General features: G+C 36.2%; 1 pseudogene; it reads left to right on the forward strand.

Moving 5' to 3' along the window:
* The first annotated feature begins 16,452 nt into the window (after positions 1-16,452).
* Positions 16,453-20,558, forward strand: part of LOC108745928 — a 51,679-nt pseudogene continuing 47,573 nt past the window's right edge.

Here is a 20,558-nt window from a genome sequence, read left to right on the forward strand (position 1 = left end):
ACCCGCAGTGATAGCTCACTTATGGCAACAGTTAAACGTCTGATTTATGATAAGCTCGCGGATGCGCTTACATTTTGCAATTAAAGATAGACGGCGCGGCGATAAATATTATTTCGGTAATGTTGAACCGTGAACAATCTTTCAACGATTTGACAATAGGAGAACTTTTCTCCCAAGTCCTTATTCATATGGAAATATAACCTGAATTTTTCATAAATTATTTCTATGTAAAACTTTAGATATTTCTTGAATATTTTAAACTTACATATTTTTAAAGTAAAAGCATAATCTGGTACAAAAAGAGACTGATATTATGAAGATAGAAAAATAAATAGCATAGGAAAGAAAAAGAGAGAGAAAGAATTATAGAAAAATTAGAAACCGATGAAATTCACAAGAAATTAAATTATATTATCTTTAATAATCGATGATGTTTTGATAGCTATTTAAAAGTCAAGTTTTAATATTCTCTAATACGGTTTACGGTTTCCATCGATACAGACAACATTCGATCCCGATTATCCAGGCCAAAAAGATGCCTGGAGCTTTGGCAAGTTTTTCTCGTCACCTCTGAAGGTATTAAATCGGGACAACAAGACCGGGCTGTCTCGATATCTTTCCGCATTACCACCCCTCAGACTTCTGCCCCCCCCCCCCTCAACTTCTCACATTGTGTCTCGCACGACGAAATCCAACACCCCGTTGTGTCCGTAAAACAGCCACTTTTCCATCTGGTACTCTCCAAGTACCCTCGAGCGCTCTCTTGTTCGATCACGAAGTACCGTTCCTACCTTTTCCACTCCTTTTTCTCCATTCTTCTTCTCATCTCGAACTGTACACGCCCGTCTCTATTTCTCTCTTTCCCTCTCCATTCTCTTTCCTTTTTCGCTCATCTCGTGCGGTACATCCCCATTATTTTTTCCTTATTCGCCTAGGCATCACCGACTCCCCACGTGGCGAAGACGTTCCACACGGGGAAGAGGACGTTCGATCGAATATCGATTACGCTCGATTTGAAACTCGCGTAATAAGGGAGGCTGATCGCGTCAGCTACGACGCGAGCACGGAAAAAACAGTTAATAGTACGAGGAAGATGGGTCGGAGAAGGAAGGGAGGTGACGGAAGGGATATCGAACCGCAAAGAGCTTTCCGATACGATGGGGTACGATACGATGGGGTACGACGAGAATGGTGAACGTATGGTCGAATGGAGAAAGCAATTTGCTAGTTGTAAATCGGTTACACGGAACACTGTGCTTTCGACGAAGAACTTTTCCTCGACGGATTATGACAATTGCTGTTTATATCAAACCCCTTCACTTAAGACATAATAGCTCCGATTGTTCGTTTCCTTTCTTTTAAGACTCGATTATCACACAGTGATAAATGTCACGATAATTTCGAGAGTAGACGCAATGATACATCAATTATACTAATTAGTTTTTTATCGTTAGTTTTTATTTCTGAATCACTTTCTTTTTTTTTCGTATCTGTGAATATATCATAGCTTATATAGCAATTATATAAAAACTAAATTAAGAAATATATTATTTAAAAAATGGTAATATTATATATTTTCAGGATTTCTGTAGATTAACCTTATTGGTCTGTTCAAATTTACTGTGCGATTATATCATTTGAGTTAATATAATTAAATAAAATCTCTACAAAAATAAGAAAAATTTCACAGAAGAACGATCTTATATTAATAGATAAAGTCATGAAATAATTAAAGAATAAAATTTTAGTAAAGAAATAAATTACATTTTAGGTCAAATTAATCTAAACAGAGTTAAACCAGCAGAGTTAAATTATATTCACTTCACCTAACATTTTTTTCTCTTTTGATCTCAGAATCGTTTAGAATCCTCTTTTATGGCGTTTAGATCACTAATGTCGAACAGAAGACTAATACTATTGTATAAAAATTAAAAGATGAAAAAGAGAAAGGGAAGAGACGTTGCTCTTTCTTCCATTCAAAATAGAAAACCGGCTATTTGTCCTCGATAAGGGTAGCGGCTGGATTGTCGGTAATTCGGCCGAGATATATCAAAGGGTTAATTGAACATCAGGACGAGAATAGGCACAGCAGCGATTTTATTCGGCCACGGAGAGGCGAGCGCTTCAAAGCGCTCTTTTTCCGGACCTCTTCTCGGGATTGAACCGAGACAAGGGAACAATTACCAGGGCCGTGTTACCCTAATCCGAAAATCCTGTTACTTCGCGATCCTTTTCTGTTCCTCGTGCCCTCGACTATTCTTTCTTACGAAGACAAACTTCATCCCTATAGCGATAGACGACACGGCGCGGTCCTTCCATTATATCTCAGCAACGATGTGCTGGAATTGCACATCCCATGAGCTCTTAACCGAAATTCTGCCACTTCCGAAAAGCTCCTGCCGGATACTTTTAGCCGTTCAGCTTTATTCGATCGACGAATGTCGATACGAATCGTAAGTCGTGACGTTGTTTAAGAAACTCAATATCATCAAATGGAATTATTTTGCGTATACGGGAAGAAGTTCGTTAATTGTTAAAATGCTAGGCAGGAGGTCAACGTGAAAATTTAATGAGTTTAATTAAAAGTTCAAGTAAGCAGATTATCACGCCCACAATATGTTGAAACGTTTAGTAACTGTACTTTTCGCATTACGCTCGCTACTTCTCTTACGGAAGTTCGTTATGTCTCGATTAAAAATCGCCAGCTAAGCGTGCACTGCAAAAACACGCAAACAGGGAAATTTTGCATTTTTTTAATGAATACAATTTTACTTATATATAATGAATACAACTTAACTCAGCAATATCTTGGATAAATAATAAGCTATTGTGAAAATAACTATTGACAAATAAATAAGCTATTGTAATATGACGTCAAAATATTATAGGTGTTCTATTATTGCAGGTATTTGATTGAAAACATTGAACGCTCTTGTGCAGGAATATACCATTTATACTCAATGAATTCATTCTTTTGGATCCCTCTTTTTCTTTTTGTGCGTTCCGCCTTTTTCCAGCCTCTCGTCTTCGCCATCCCCCGCTGACAAACAATAGCCGAGCGAGGTGCCGACAATCGAAATCTTCTATTTTCTCTTATTCCACTCACCAACATTAAATCCACGTTAATTTGGTCAGAATGGATGAAAGGATCAGTGGATCTTCGGAAGGGTTAATTCTCCACCAAAATTAGAAAAATGTGTGAAAGAAAAGAAAAATACAAAATTCCTGAATTTCTAATATATCTAGACATTTATGTAAAATATAACTGTCTGCGTGCGAACTCTATCTTCAGACACTTTGTTTGAATTATAATTATTACGTAATATTATGTAATATTTTAAAAATAAGTAGAAAATCGTCTGATGTCGACTTATGTGAATAACACAAATAAAGAAATGAAGGTTTAAAGTCTTGGTGTTATAAAATTTGTGTAAATATTGATTTTTCTCTTTAAAACAATGTTATTTAATACACACACATAATTAAAATTGTACACATATAAGTTACCTAGTGTTAATAATTTAATCTTTTCTGTAATTTGCGCTTTATCAAATTACTACAACGTTCCAGTCTGTTCCAGTAACAATGATATCATCTGTTAAATTGTCCAAACGTATCGCGTGTCTTCATCTATCATTTCTCGGGACAGTATCGCCGATGGAGATCACAAAGTCTCAGTTCCCTTTAAGTCATTACAGAAGAATTTTAAAAGTTCCAGATAAAATTACAAATTGAAATGTTACGACTACAACGTTTTGGACATTCAATTTTTCTTATTCTTTTCATTTTTCCGGTTTAAAAAAGAGAAGTAAGTGCTCGAGAAATCATAATTGCAACGTTTTAATTTTATGACTGTTCACATTCACTAAAAATTTGAAGAATTACTCTAGTGTACATTAATGATTATTTCATTGAACTGCATTTAGTTTTCGTGAGCAGACAGAAATTGAGGGGATTTCAGGAAATTAAATTTTCTTAAAGATGAAAAATCTTATCATTTATTTAATTTCCACGTCCGCATATTTCTTTAACAGAATTCATTTTTTAACAGAAGTTATAGAGATATTTACCGTTAAAAATGAAAAAGTTTAGAAAAAAAAGAAATCGATCAATCAAATCTTTCTCGAGAAAAGATCGACTCCGACTTCCTCGGTGTGTGACTGATCACGTTCCATATATACAACCTTTACATACATTACGACAGATCTCTCCATTCCAGCACGTATTCTCAACCATTCGAAAGTCTTTTTCCGAGCCCTTTAAAAGGGTCGAACAAAGCTGGAGCGCAAAATCTTGGCTATTTTATAAACGCGTGCACGTACGCATCGTCGATTACCGCGAATAACGCAGCTCTCGTCCAAGATCTTTCCTTAACGGTCACCGGCTATTGTACCTGATCCCGCGAACGTGTTTGGAACACATCGGCGAAATCCCCGAGGTGCCCCACAGCTGCTGCAAGCGCGATCGCGTTAGCCAACGCAACAGGATAACTACCATACTTCCACTTCTTCGAGTACTTCTTCTCTCCTCCTTTCTTTTTCCCATTGTGCCGCGTCGACGACTTCTGCCACTTCGTAGTGTTCGTAAAACAACTATTTTTCCGGAGTCGACAATCTCCGGAGATTTCCGGGGTTTCTTCACATCCGCTACTGGCTCCAATGTCGTGTCGTGTTGCCCTCGTTTGCCGTTTTGAACGCTTTCTTCCTTTTACCTTTTCTTCTTGAACGTCACCTATAAAGGTCAGTTTTTGTTTAGCATTCCGACGAAAGCATTACAAATATTAACTTCTTCATTATCAGACCAGAAGACGACCAATAATTTTGAAACTTTAAGCATGTAAAATAATGTATACACTGAGAGAAAAAAGGTATTAAATTTTAATAAATAATTGTTTGAATAGTACATTTATTTACGGAAAATAAATATTTGTTAAATAAAATATAATAGGTAAATCAAATTAATAATTTTTGTACCAAATAAATATATGTTTACATTTAGTAAATATTCAATATTGGCACTATTCGAATAAACATTTATTAAAATTTAGTACACTTTTCTTTCAGTGTAGTAATATTAAGATTTTATAAGCACTTTTTAAATTAATACAAACATTTATATTAATAATTAATATATTTTCTTCCTTAATTTCTTTCAAGTCTTAAAATCTTACTGTTATCATATTTCTAGTAACTGTTTAAATTTTTTGTATCATACATTATAAACATATACTCATTATCTCGAATGTAAAAAATGTACGACGGAAAAAATGATTTTGTTAAAATACCTAAAATTTAGGTAGAGATACAGATTTGAAAATAATTTTCTTGCACTATCAAAATAATTACGTAGAAATCTCAAGCATAATGAGCAATGCTGGAAAAAGTTTTGACATTCTAGCAACCAGTTTGAGCATTCTACATAATTACACCAAAATTATTTTCAGATCTGCAACTAGTTAAATTTTTAGATATTTCAGATAAAATACGTTCTTTTCGTATAGATATTCCATCATTGCTCACCTTCACCTAATATTCAAGATCCACAATGCATAGAATATATGTTCGCGATGAAAACCATCGGGCTTCTTTCCAGAACTTGGTAACACGACGCCGACAGAGAAGCAAGAAGGAAAATATGCGCGAGAATAAGGCGAGGTCTGATATAAAAGGAGCATGACGATTATCGACTCTTGCCTTCATTTTTTATATTCGTGGCAAGAGAAAGAACGAAAGAAGAGAAGAAAAAAACGGCGTGAAAAGCGTGCTATAGAAAGCAAAAAAAAAAAGCGACAAGAAGGACGAAAAGTAGAGGACGGCTATACGGACCGGATGAGAGAGACGCGCGAAAGACGAGGCGGGAAAAGGGAGGCCCCGGTTTTCTGTGGGGGTTGGAAAAATATTTGCATACACCCCCGACCTCTCTTCCCCTATATCGGCCGCGCGATTCCTCGATATCGGTTCCGGCGTCTCCATATTCCGAAGTTTTGCCAGCCGAAGCGACTTTCGTACCGAGCCTCTGCTTTTTCCTCTCTGCATTCAATCCCCTATCCCTTTCCTTCTTTTTCCCTTCTCCTTTATCTCTGCTCGCCCGCCTCAGTTTCCTTATCCTCCTCTTTCTCCTTCTATCCGTCTCTTTTTCTTTTAGCTTTCCTCCTCCCCACGAGGACGATTCTCATCCTCTCGCTCTTTTCTTCTCGTTGGCGCAATGTGCATCAGAAAATATGAATCCTTCGTCGCATTGTCTACGACAGCGTTTCTCGAACTTTCCGCCATTGTGCGCGAATGACGAGGGGACAAAGGAAGAAATTAAGAGCCGTTCTCAATGAGTGCGAGAAGAAGCGTCGCGGCGGCGATGATGATGGCCGTAATTTGCATTGATGCACCGAGACTGCGTTCGCGCGCATATAATTATCTCGCCTGTCATCTTTTCGCTTTCCATTCTAATAAAAATCATAAGTTTTACTATAAAGCGTGCAAATAGAACAGAGTAAATTTATAACAGTGTACAATAATTAGACGCTTGATCGTCCAAGTTATTTTTTAATAACTTATACATTATAACTATCTATTATTATATAATCTATTATTATCATTATTGATTGATATATATAACTACACTGAAAAAAATGTTGTTTCAACAGCATTATTTTATTTGAAAATAATCTTGTTGATTTAACAAGAATTAATGAAACTATATAAAATTTTATTAAAACAAGAGCATAAGTATATATATTTGTTTCATTAATAATGATGTTATTGAATTAACAAAATTATTGTCAATTAAGATAATGTTGTTGATACATCTTTTTGTTTCGGTGTAAATACTACGTTTATAAAAACGTAGTATTATAAAAACCAGTCATATTTAGGAATGTGTAAACAAATACGATATTACAATTGCGAATTTTGACTATTTTTCTTTGATTTAGCCAGCACAAAAATTGTGATCTCGATTCCGCAAGAAATCGAATTATCATGTTATTCGAGAGGATACAATCAGTGACTAGTTTGTTAATCGATATTTTAAAACAGCATAGCTGCAAGCAGATGGTGACGAGAATCGATCGTTGCTACGCCATACCATAGCCCCGAAAAAGGCGAATGGTCAATAGTCAAACGAACGCCATTACCCGGCAGACGGAATGATACATTCTACGTGAGGGAAAGCGCGCTGTTACGATTTTTAATTGGAAATTTTTTCGGAGGCAGATTATTTCTAATTGACTATCATAACAAAAAGTAGACAAACGAAAAAATAAATTTCTCAGAAAAATTGCACTCCAGAAATATTAGTACATATGTTTACTTCAAAATATTTTTATAGTACAATAGCAATATAAAAGTATAATACAATATTCTTACGATTTTTTTTTAATATTTAGTGTTTACATACGCGTTTGTTTTTTATCTGAACGTTCAAACAAAAATATTAGCAGATGGTCTGTTTTACGTCTAAATCTTATTTTCCTTATTTTTCTACGGCGACTTCGGCACTGTCGAAAAAATAAATAACGGAATTTTGAGAAACATTTGTATGTCGTGCTGCATCATTTCGCCGAATGATGAACGATGACTCTCTTTTTCTATCTCTCTCCATCTATCTATCTATCTATCTATCTTGCTATCTATCTCTCTGTACTTAGTGTCGCGTCGTATCATATCACATCACTTTAGACTATGTCACGTGTTACATGCTCCGTCATTCCTGATGATGTATGAAGAAGGGTCCTGGTTTCTTAAGGGCTTACCTTTCCAGGCTAACTCGAAACCCCTATAATATTATAGCCAGTGCGAAGACGATAACTGTTCCGTCCATGATGTCGCTCTTCGCCTTACCGTACACTGTCTCTTTATCCCCTCTTGATAGTATATCGAGCTAAAGTTATAATTATATCGGTATCTTGGAAGTGTAACCAATACAATTTTGAAGGACGTCTCTATCCAGAGGATACTCCAAACTCTCTTCCTAAGTTTTAAAATAATTTCTCCGTTTGAAAATCAAATTCTGTCGAAGTAAAATTGCTTGTATTTTACTATCTTATCTATACACTAAGAAAAAAGCTTTTGGTATTTGTGATCATTAATGTAACTATATTTTGTATAGTTATATTATATTTATAGTTATAGTTATATTATATAGTTGTATATATTTTGTATAGTCCAAAGAATAATTATAAATTCAAATAAATATGGTAAATGCAACTGTTTTTATAATAATAACAACTGCATTTATATTAATGCTAATTATATATTTTTTAAAGAATTGTAAATATAATTATACTGTTACTAACATTATAACAGCAATTATCATAATTATGGTACCATAGATAATTATGATTATTAAGGAATTATAATCACAAATATCAAAAACTTTTCTCTCAATGTATAGAAATTCAATTCGAAGAGACGTATGTTAGTCATTAAAGTCATTAAATCTGGAACTAATTAAATTTTTTAAGGGAAAATTAGACTCCGTATAATTTGCGGAAATATGTACTAATAAGATTAATGTAAAAACTGTTTATTTAGATCATATTTGTACCGTGCTGGAAAAATTTATATCTCAATACGTCTTTAAAAATAGTAATATTCTTTTCTCCCCGTATCTCGCGTATCCGACCAGAAGTCCGGTTTTATCTCCTCGGAGACAGGCGTGTTTCTCGTTTAAGAAAACGTCTCGTCACGCGTCTTATCAACGTGACGAACCAATACGATACGATCGATGAGACACAGTTGGTGGCAGTCGTGACGTCTCTTTCGAGGGTAGATCATTTCCACGATCGGTAGGGCTCGAAGGAGGGCACGCGCGGTTAATTAAAGCGCGTTAATTAAAGGCACCGAGTTAATAAGCGGCAAGTCGATGCTGTAATTAGCAATCATTACCGTCGAAATATCTCTTCCAAAGAGGATCAGTGTGGTGCAGCGCCACCCGCCACAGTGAATTTTAATTAATTCGATCGGCCGCGGTAAATTCCTCGAGAGATTGGCGACTGAGTTTAACACTTTGCCTACGAGCTATCAATCCCGCCCTTTTTTTTATTAATTAATCGAAGCTTATAAAATGCTCTGTAGATTTTTCAGCGAATTAATATACCTAATAAATTGCTTAATAACTTCGAATGTAACAATATAATATATGAATTAACATTAACTAATGATAATTTGTAAAAGAGTAATCTTTGTAAAATGAAGTCGTGTCCATCTAAATCTATTATAACAAAGATTTTTCTAAAATATCATTTCGTCGCACTTATAATTTTGTTCCATTTAACATTATCGTCTAAAATTGCGAAGTTATAAAAAATAAAATAAGATTGATTAAATACAAGATAAGGTGCATAATTGTAAAAATAATTTCCCGCCGCTCGCGCATAATTAGTTTTAAATTTAACCTACCGAAAAAAAACTTTCCCAACGCTCCATCATGATCTAACGCAAATTTCAATTTTGCACAACGAGCTAACCCATTAACCTCGCGGCAAGCTGCATTTTCAGCAGCTTTAAATGCACTTTGTGTTACCCCTTTAGCGGGCTTAACGCGCGATGACGCGCAAACACGCGTATGCCTCCCCCGAGCGAAAAGGAAAACAAAGGAGAAATCGGGAAATCGTAAGAGGGTAGATCGTCGGCCAGCGTTTCGTGGCGGCAATCGAGGAAAAACTTCAGGCGCCACGCGATGATATCCAAACGACAGAAATTTTATCCGCGCGTGCGATCGCGTCGGGGGGTGGTAATTGGCTGGGAGAGAGAGAGGGTCGGGGTTGCGCGGGCGATACGCTTTCTAATATTTGTACACTTTGATTGGAGTTTGCCCAGACGGGACTCAAATTAATTACACACTTTTTCCTGCGCGTCCCGCATTCGCGCAATAACGCGATAACGCGCCGGATGAGTTTCTCGCGCGTCGACATGCATCGCTGTCGCTCAAACGAACACCCGTCTGTTCCGCAATGTGCGGAAAAAAAAGAATGATTTAAGCCCGTTTTGTGTCCGCACAATTTGTAATCCGCACGAGAATTCTACGGTTAACTCTCTCAGAGATGTTTCGCGTGAAAAAGGTTAATAGTTTTATCGAAGGACGTATTTTTGTATCGTGCGAATATATCTCTTAGCTATTAATTTGAGATAAAATTGATATAGGGATACGAAAGATTACAAAAAACGAGAAACCGATTTTTAGGAATTCGATTTGCATTACAATTGACGAGTGTAATCACTATTTACCTGAACTAATATAAAAAGGTTTGTTGTATAAATTCAATCATACGTAATAATTCGTAATCGCGGAAAAATTCCGTCACGGACATTTCAAAAATTGTTTACGTTGCGCGCATGAAGCGCTATCGAGTTTAAAGACTAGAAGCTTTATTTTTATTATAAAAAATTGCTATGCGCTTCCTATCACATATATCTTTTTAATTCACGTTACCTCCATACTTTCTAGCTACAAAGTTTTTACGCTCGTTTTTTTTCCCTCTCCGTTTCTGCTCCTGATTCCTGTACCATGTACTTGCTTTATTTTAACCGCAAAAAGTGGAAAAACGTTAAAAAGAACGACTGAAAAGAACGGACCTACTTTCTCTACGGCTTGAAGAAAAGCTCGGCTTGAAGTTCGACCTCGTAACTTGCGCCAGCACTATCGCCGCCACTACCAACGTCAAATCTCACGCGTACTTTTCTACACGATGGGGGAGGGGGGGGGATACCCAAAGAGGTGGTGCGAGACCTTGCCGTCGAAAATTTAGGACGGCTAGAAGACAGGAGGATGAGGGAGAATGGCGCGGATCGTAACTTAAATCCAGAAGTGATCATTTTAATAGGGCCAAATTAATTTCTCGCGAGAATGCGGCGGCGACACTGCACCCGGAGGGTTGGCCCAGCAGAAGCGGGTACCGGGGTGGTGAAGTGAGGGTGGAGGAGAGCACTGAAAGCTCGACTGGTGCGCAAGAGGAATAGAGCGAGCTAGGACGAAGGGAGATGGTGAGAGAGAAAGGGAGGATCGAGGGTGGCGCCGGGATCGTGGGGCATAGATTATGAGATGGGTGACATTCTCTGACATTTTAGTAATGTCGCCACCGTCTAACCCAACCCGAACCGCCACCCGCGTCCCATCCCCGTGATGGTGGTATTTGGTACCCAAGGGGCATGCGGGCATAGTTTGCCGCGCGCGGCCATAGTACAATTCGCCCGGCAAGTTTCCGCAGCTAATTACCATATAGTGTCTTGCGGCGCGCGCCTCGCTCTGCTCTCCAGTCGAAGTCCTTTAATAGATGTCCCGGCAGCTGCGCAGCTGCGAGAAGCGGTCAATTTTGAGGTGCGAATGCGATTGCGAATTACATTTGCGTCGCGCGCCAACGGATAATCTACGAGGAAATCGACGCAACTGGAACAATCGGGCGCGAGAGAAATACGTTTAAGCCTGTGCTCCACAAATTTATTATAGCTTTGAGTCAGTTTGAAAATCAATTGGTTTATATTAGATTTGACTTCGATTCTACACTGTGTGTTATCGGTATTTAATTAAATTATTTAAGTAAAAATGACCGAAATACGATCGATATAAAAGAGTGAGGAGAAGATTGATTAAGATGAGTCTTTGTAATAATATTTTTGTGTGAATATTTTTCTGCGCAGTTTGCTTGAACTAGAAATTGTAAAATTTCATACAAAAATATTATTAGGCACCTACCTTGATCGAATATAGCCCTTTTCACTCATTTGTGTCAATTGTTAATATTGTTACGTTCACATAAATGAAGATATTTGAGATAGTCGGTATTTTTTTTTTTTTTTTTTTTTCCCTTAACATTCTCGTCTCGTTCCTTATTTCCGATATTTAATATCCAGAAAAAAGCTAAAAAAGCTCAACGCTAAATTTACACCGCTTTCGCCCTTCTCGCGCCGGTGTCGTTTCGCTTCGATACAACCGAGATACCGACCCCCGGTCGAGACCGGGTCATCTATTTCCTCCCTCGGCTCCTCTGGCTGAAGACGACGTCAGAGGATTTCTCACCCCTCGTTCGCGCCAGCCGGATATTCACCTTCGTCCTCTCTCATTTTTACGCCGCTTCCCCGCGATCGTATTTACATACGCCGCATCATAATAACGGCGGTTCTGGTGAAACCATGAAAATTTTCCACCGACCAACGTTAACGAGCTTGGGACGATCACGTCCGAGGAGCGTGAGACGCGAAAAGAAGGAATGAATACGAAATTAATAGTATTCCACGCAAAATGCGTATGCATGTGTGCAAATCGCCGTCACAACTCTGCATGCATCTGTACGCTGAAAGCCCCTTCGCCTCTTCCCTGTCTATCGTCTTTTCCACCTCGTGTTTTAGCACTTTCCCCTCGTGTTCCATCTTTTTCCCCGAGCAAACTTTCGTATACGCGATTACTTCCAGAGAAGTGCGTGGAAACAATAACGCACATAATAGAATCGGTATAAAGTTATAAAAATAAATTTATAGAATAAATTCGTTGCTCGGAAAGCATATATTTTATTTGCCATATAATGCCATCTGAGATTGCAATACCGACGTAGAGAGGAGCTGAGATATATTAATAGGAATTTGCAGGGATGCACAAATACACTTTTGCTATGATCCATGAATAATAATGTTTAATAATACGTGTATATATACTCTTATCACTACAGATGTTTGCATTTTAAGAAGATTACTGTGTCGAGACTGTTTGTGTATGTTATGTAGGTCGTATCGATATGATCGATCCGCGAAATGTGGTCAGAAATATCTTGGGATTGAGATCGTGTCGCGTCTGCTCGCATTAGTTGGAACTCGAAATCATTTCTGGCACATGAGGCACTTAAATAAGTCGCTTAAATGTCACGTTATTGACTGAAACTTTTTGACTATCTGTTTTAAGTCGGCCACGAATCTTAAAACATGAAGTGCTCCTCAAAGTAGGTTACAGTGATCAAGCTTGACACGAAAAAAAATTGCAGGTGTCGTATTTTTAGAAAATCACCTTTATATGCTATTCATGAGACGTACGCGAGAAGAATAAAGGACATACTCCTGTATTACTTCAAATAAATAATGTATTCTATGTATTTGGAAAAACTACTTTCGCGAGACTTTTATTCATCGCACTTGTAGCTTTTTCATTAAGCTTACATTTGAATAACCAATCTACTAAAAAATACTACAATATTTTATTTCTTCAAATTAATTTTTTAAAGCTGTAATCTACAGACACTTTATAATGTTCTTTTTTTAACTCCAAGCTTTTAGACCTTTAAATAGTTTTCTTTCAAAGCGCCATTATCATTCACACGCTCCTTTCAACGCGAATTCAATCTTTTATCTTTAGAAATGGCTCGAAACTATTATAAAGTAATTATTTAAGAATATCGTCCGTTCGATTGGCAATTAAGTTACAGATGGTCTTTAAGTTCGAAGGAAGAAATGGGGGCGCTAGGCAGAGTTAATAAATAGAGTCGCACGACATGATGGCGTATTTCACGTATTTTCATTGCCAGAAGTCTCTTAGAGTGCCGTAATATAGGAATGAAAAGGGATGAGAAGGTGCAGAGAAAGAGGGTCCGACAGATAAAGCCGAGAGACGAGTTTCGGGGGCTCGTAAGTAGTTTTATTAAGGGGTTCCTTTCGGAAAATCGTAGAGGACGGTTGAATATACATCGGTGGAGATATACGCGATATCGATTACCATTTGGATCCCAATGGTTATCTCCCAATATTACATCGTCGATCCATCCGTGTACTTCCTTCTACATGCAACTATCATGGGCAGTTGTACCTCTCTCTACATCTTTCGTCTCATATACAAGGTGTCCGCAAAGTACCTTCCATAAACTTAAATTTCCACATTATGTTTACTATCTTATTTTGTAACTAACTATTCTATCGTAAATTCACGTATATCGTAAATTCACGTATCGTATTATAATACGTTAAAATTAATCCCGTCTCGTAACACACACATTTATATTGTATTCTACATCCTTTTTCATAAATATTTGATTTTCAAATTTTAGTTTCCTTCAAATCTTTTTCCATAATTAATATAATGATCGTATCACACACTTGAATAAAAGTCAAATTCTAAATTACAATCTTGAGAAGAATCCATAAATGAGAATCCACAATATGTAATGAAAAAGAATTTAAATATCACGATTCCCTAACTTAAAAGTATAATAAAAGGAAATAGAAGGGCTCGAGGCCCAACAGATCGCTGATCCAATAGTGCCGCTAATTGTTCGTAAATATTTCTCAATATTCACAAGTTAGAAATTTTATTAAGATATAATGAAATGCCTCAAAAATTTTCATATAATGAAATCCCTCTTTCTCACTCTCATCCCTCGTCCATATGACTCCCCATTGCGCTCACGAGCCAAACTCGTACACAGAGAAATATTATATTAATAGTATATATACATAAGAGTGGAAAATAGAGCCTATCTCGCAAAATAACTTTCAAGCATCATATCTACGCAATAGTGTATGCACATAGCGTGAAGACACGACGCGACGTGAACTTTAACTCTTTAAATAATAAAGAGGAGCGGGTTAACTTGGGAAATATTCATTAACTTGAGAATCCTAATGAATGTGAAATTTAATATAGCAAGTAAATGTTGGAAATGAAGAAGTTGGAAGGAAAAATTTGAATTTGGAACAGTATATAAGATATCTAATTTATTTATTATTTAATTTGTTATTATTACAGTGACTTACGCAAAGCAACATTAATTTGGATAGTAACTTTAATAATTAGGTACCCGATAATCCCGTAGGACTATGTATCGATAAATAATTAAATTGAGGTGATATATCGTGCCGGGATCCGAAAATGGAGTTAGTCGAGAGATGGCAGTGCGCGATGGTAGGAGTCCTGCAAGAGTAATTCGAAGATAATGTGATCGCAAATAGAAAGCACCTACGAGATACGAGCGTAAAATAATTTTGGAGAAGAGCGTGATGTATGCACGTGCGCATGTGAAGAGCCGCAGTGAGAAATGTACTTTGGCCTCTTAAATAACCAAAGAATGCGCGGGATGTCGTTTCGGCGCTACGTGTCACGTGCGACAGAAAATTAAGCGTGGTACTCGGCACTCGTGCGAAGGGACTGTGTTATCTCAACTGTGCAATTCAATTGCATAAATGTAAAATAGAACAATTGACGGAAAAAGCCTTGTGCGCGCCGAAATTATAGATTTAAGAAGAGATCTCATTCTTTTCATATTACAATATTTAAGAAAGTACAAAAAAAAAATTCTTTTTATTCGACAAAGAATTTATAAACGGAAAATAATATTCCACATTAAACAAAACTTCTCCCTTCCCTCCCTCCCTCTCTTTCTCCCTCATTGCTTGCATTTCTATTTTCTTGCTTATCTTTATAAATTAGATTTAATTGAACGTTTATACGCCTTCATTTCTTTATTTTTTGTTCCTTTTTGTCACTTTATTATTTTTTTATTTTTATATTTATCATATTACTTATTGTTCTTATGTTCTCTGTAATTTTATTTTTTTTTTTTTATCAATGCTTTTAATTTGTTACATTTTTAAAAGGTTTGCTCTCTCGCATTTTTAGAAATTTTTTTAATGACTTTATAAGTTAATTATAGCTCTTACGTAATTGATTTATGAATAATTGATGGTGCAACGTGTACACCATCCTGCGCAAGTTCGCGGGGAGCTTTTGCAAAATTCCAAATTCCACTACGTTATAAATGTTGCAAACGCAAATATCCGAAACGGGTAGCGTACCCTTGGAAATAGCGTATGAACATAGGGTTCAGTGTATTTTTTTGACCCCTTAAATTGCCAGGAAGGTACGGACGGTCGTTTGTTAGCCACCACGTGTTATCGCTGCCTTGAATAATACAGTTGGTGTGTTTTACGAAAGTTATGCGCTTACACCCTTTAACTAAATTACGCTTCGCGGGGGTTTGAACGTTTCCCCGATAGATGCGCCAGAAGAGATAAACCGGTACAGTATACGTCCATTTTCTGTGGTTTTTTTTTCTTTTTTTACCCGTTAATAAATATTTCACGCATCGTTCTCTTGTGCAAATTAATAATTTCTATCGGAATATGAGACGATAATAAATTGTCATGTAAACAAATATATATATATATATATATATTTTTTTTACGAAAGGATTATGAAATTGAAAAAAAAGAGAGTGATAATATTAAAACCGTTTATTTCTATTCTATTATTTCGTTATGAACAATCGCAGAAATTAAAATTGCGTGGGAAAAAAAGAAAATTGCTTCTACAACACGTTTAAAACGTTGCAACGAACTGACACGTGCCTTCGAGGTATCGTTGACGTTAAAGAATCACTTTACTGGTGAAAGAGATAAAAGTATAGTCCGCTACTCGCTCGTGTAAAACGGAACACGTGCGAAATGGACCACGAAGAAAAATACGGAAACCCGTGCTACGCCAATGCCCGCACAAGGCAGCAAGCTCCATCGGTCGGTCCATCGAGTCTCGATAGTCGTGAAATCTTTCCCACATCCGTCTTCTAGCCCGTTGCTCGCCGCCTTCGTGCCTTCTACGATTTTTCCCATTAAAAGTAAGACGGCGCCCTCGTGCAAATCCCCGCACATTTTTACTGCCGCGTTCGTGCGCCGATATACGCTTAAAATCAATGTTCAATGCACATACGGCTTCCCACGTCTCGCGCGAGCAGCTGAAATATGTGTATGTATCCCACTAAGAACACACTATGCGCATGTGTGCGTGTGCCGAGGGATTTCGAGTGTATATACGGGGTGTACCACGAAGTAAATGTAAAAATAGTATAGAATTAAATGTTCAAAATATAACACAATTCTATTATCCGAGTTTGATCAAAATAATTTCAATATCTGATATAACATCAGAATATATTTTACTTCTGTAAAATAGAGACGAGACTCAGCGTCCTGTTAGTTGATTGTGATTCTGGCATTAACTGTAGAATTAACGAGATATTCAGTTTTTACGTTTGTCTCGATACTTTTAATGCTAACGAATTCGATAAAGTGTTCCGGTCGGGCGTGTATGTGTAGACGATACCGCAATGAGCGCATGAATCGAATACAAATGCGTATGATGGTACACATAGGGAAATCGATAAACGTTCTCTACAGCGCGTATTGTCATTCCTCGCGTAAACATAGATATTTTATTCTCGCAAACTGATAGACTATAACAAATCGAATTTATTTATGATAATAAAATTAAACATTATATTAAAAATTTAATTCGCTATTTTCGTTTACCATAAAAAGGCAATATTCTCTTTTGCTATAAAAAAATTACATATGACATTACAACAATTATGCAGTCGGTAATTTTGGAACTCATTTTATTCAAGATGTTGTATAATCACACACATAAATAAAGTTATAATTTATTGTTATAAATAAATTATTTTTTATAAGTAATTAAACAATTTGCAAAAATAAATTTGCATGATTAAAGTTATACGATTAAAGTTATAATTTTTCTTAATTTTTATTATCGATATGCACAAACATAAAAATGCAAATATAATATGTGCGATATATTATTATTATGTTATATAATATAAAAATTTTCGTATTTACATAGAAATTATAAAATATACTATTGTTATTATATTTTTCCTTTTAATATAAAGAAATATTATTCATGCAATTATAGCTAAAAATACTAATTTTTATAAACATTTATTAACACTCATTTTTATAAACGCACAATTTTATACATTTCCACTATAAAATGTGTAATTTTTACAATACAATTATTTATATAATGTTATATAATTTTAGGAATTTTTTTTATAATGTACGATTTAATATTCAAAATTAGAGAGAAAGCTGTTATTAAAAAAAAATTATAAAATTTAGTATAAAATTATAAATCTAAAAAATATATATATATATATTCTAGATTCTCATTTCTTCTCTTAATTAAACAAAAGGACGATTTGCCTTTTTTTGAAAATTTTATTTCTCATTTCAAATACACTAACTACAATCATCAATAAAACAAAGAAAATGTCAAAGCTTCGATCTGTTTATCTAGATTGTTCGACGAATACAAACATTCTTGTTACTTGGTTTGTACTTATGACCCCCAAAACATCTTTGTCAATCAAATATGTTGTCAATCTAGAGAGCTGAACGGATAAATTGGTGGGGCTTTAGGCAGAGGCTCCACTCGTTATTTAATCGCACAGTATCGCCTTATCAACGTCACGGTGTCTTTCAATAGACTACTCGCTTTGCTCACAAAGCCAAAATTATTTGCGTCGTTAGCGTAATAAGTGGAACTACAGCTTCTAAACGTGCTTTACATAGCGTAAAAAGATTTCGTAAATACTCGTGTTGGTTATATCATACTCAAGTGAAAAATTTGTTTTTCCAACTCGATTCCACAACGTGTTCGTGAACATTTGTCCTCCGCAAATATCGCATGATAGTCGTTTATGTCGTAATTGTGGTTTGCACAATTTTACATTAGATTTTACAATTCCCCATCGGAGGAGTCGCGAACTCTGTTGTCAATTCATCGCAAGACTGGATAAATTTCGTTAACGAACCTCATAGTTAGTGGCCGAACTTTCGATAAGCGCGTTAGTGATACAAGGCATGCTATGGACACGATAGCACAAAGTTTAACAACATAATTACGGGTGATGTATAAGGACAAATGATGTATAACGTCCATAGTGATTGTAAAGTTAATATATTCCACGACGAACTTCCGAAAAATATATTTATTAAGCTTTCGTGCTGAAACTCTAGACCAAAACTGACGATCTAAGAATCTTTAATTCTTAACCGGAAGAATCTAAGAATGTATGATGAAAGATACATCGTATAATTGCTAATCTTTATAATAGTGAAGCATGTTACAGTACATATTTCAAAAAGCAAAAACATAATAAGTATTTCGTAAACTAACAGACTATAATAAATCGGACTTATTTATGAGAAAATTGAACGTAAATGGAAGAAATAATCTTTCTAAAGTATCTAAAATTTAGCTAGATATAAATATGAAAATACTCCTTTTATTTAATCCGTAACAAAAAATCTTAAAAATATTTTTTTAACGATTTTGTAGGGAAAGCTTGAAACTTTAGAAAGTCGAAAATTTCTCGAAAGTTTTTTTTTGTACGCGTAACAAACCCACAAAATGAGAAAAAATTGTTTGCATTTTGTTTAACTCGCAATTTTCTGTATGCAAAAATTACCAAACTCACAGAAACTCAAAAGATATAGTGATTTTTTGAAAGTAAAGATTTTAAAACTTTTCAATTTAAATTTCGTTCATTTTTAACGAAGTTGCGGCTGTTTGAATTTTGAAATTTGTATTGGCACAAACTTTTGTTCCAATATGTGTATATGGAAAATATATACATATATATATATTGCAGTTTAATATTTGCGCTTTCAACGAATCGAACTAACTTGTTTGTATCTATGTTTCAGATCCGATACAGGAACAAAACGGAACACAACCTCGCATTTTTATCAAGAAGTGCACAATCGGGGTCATGATTAACACTTTGTTGGCTTCGAGCTACTGTCCATCGTCCGTTGTTACGTAAGATTCATTTAATTAACTCAGTTTTCAATGCATGCCACATCCGTTTCTACATAGCCAAGGGCAAACATCGCATATTCATACGTGCGTGTATAAAATATATGTATATGTATAGAGACAAAAAAATGCTCTGTTCAAACAAAGTTAGCAAAGAATTCAAATTATAATCGTTTTAATTACATATTTTTTTTAAAACTTCATTCGACAATAGACAAATAGACAATTTTTACTCGAAGAAAAAAAATATGGTCACTCTGTACATAAACCCTTGTACATAGACATATGCGGGATCATTGTTACGGGCTTTAAGTTTACAGCCTCTCTCGAGGCGTTTCATCGTTCGCAGCCCTTTGTCACTCGTGCCCTTAAAAGACATTCCACAGAATGTCGTGAAGGGAGATAACCCTCGCGTACAAGAATTTTACTCTAACGAGTCAGTCGCCCGGCAAGACTTTTGTATATTTCTTGCGAGGAGACTCGACTTTGAATCGTGGCTTTATTCGAGAGCCAGCTCGCTGTCGTTTAATGCAGTAAATGGCGGAAAGACGACCTTTTTATATTTTTAATTCGTTGATACGAACTCGCATCGAATCAAGACTCCTCGTATCACAATAGAAGTACCCTCTCCCCCCCCCCTCGTCGTCTCCCTATTTTATGCAATTCCCGTGGCGCCGCGACGATCCAAGGGCTCCTCGAGAAATTCCTCGTGAGGGTGCATTTCCGCAAAACTTTGCAATCGCCGCAGGGTGCAGAAACCTTCTACCCTCGCTCTATCTTTGCCTTCTCACTCTGTTTGCCGTCGAATAGGGATTCGATCCCTTCTTTCTATCTCTCTTTTTTCCGTTCCTTTTTTTAGCGCTGCTGGGTCCTTCAGACCTATCACGTTTCTTTCTCCTCACCAACGCCGAGCTCCATCAACGCCTGTCGTTTAGCCCGCGGCGGAGCGTTGACGAAAGCAAAAGTGATTAGAT

The sequence above is a fragment of the Trachymyrmex septentrionalis genome, unplaced genomic scaffold, assembly GCF_001594115.1.
Source record: "Trachymyrmex septentrionalis isolate Tsep2-gDNA-1 unplaced genomic scaffold, Tsep1.0 scaffold16, whole genome shotgun sequence".
NCBI classification, from domain to species: Eukaryota; Metazoa; Arthropoda; class Insecta; order Hymenoptera; family Formicidae; genus Trachymyrmex; species Trachymyrmex septentrionalis.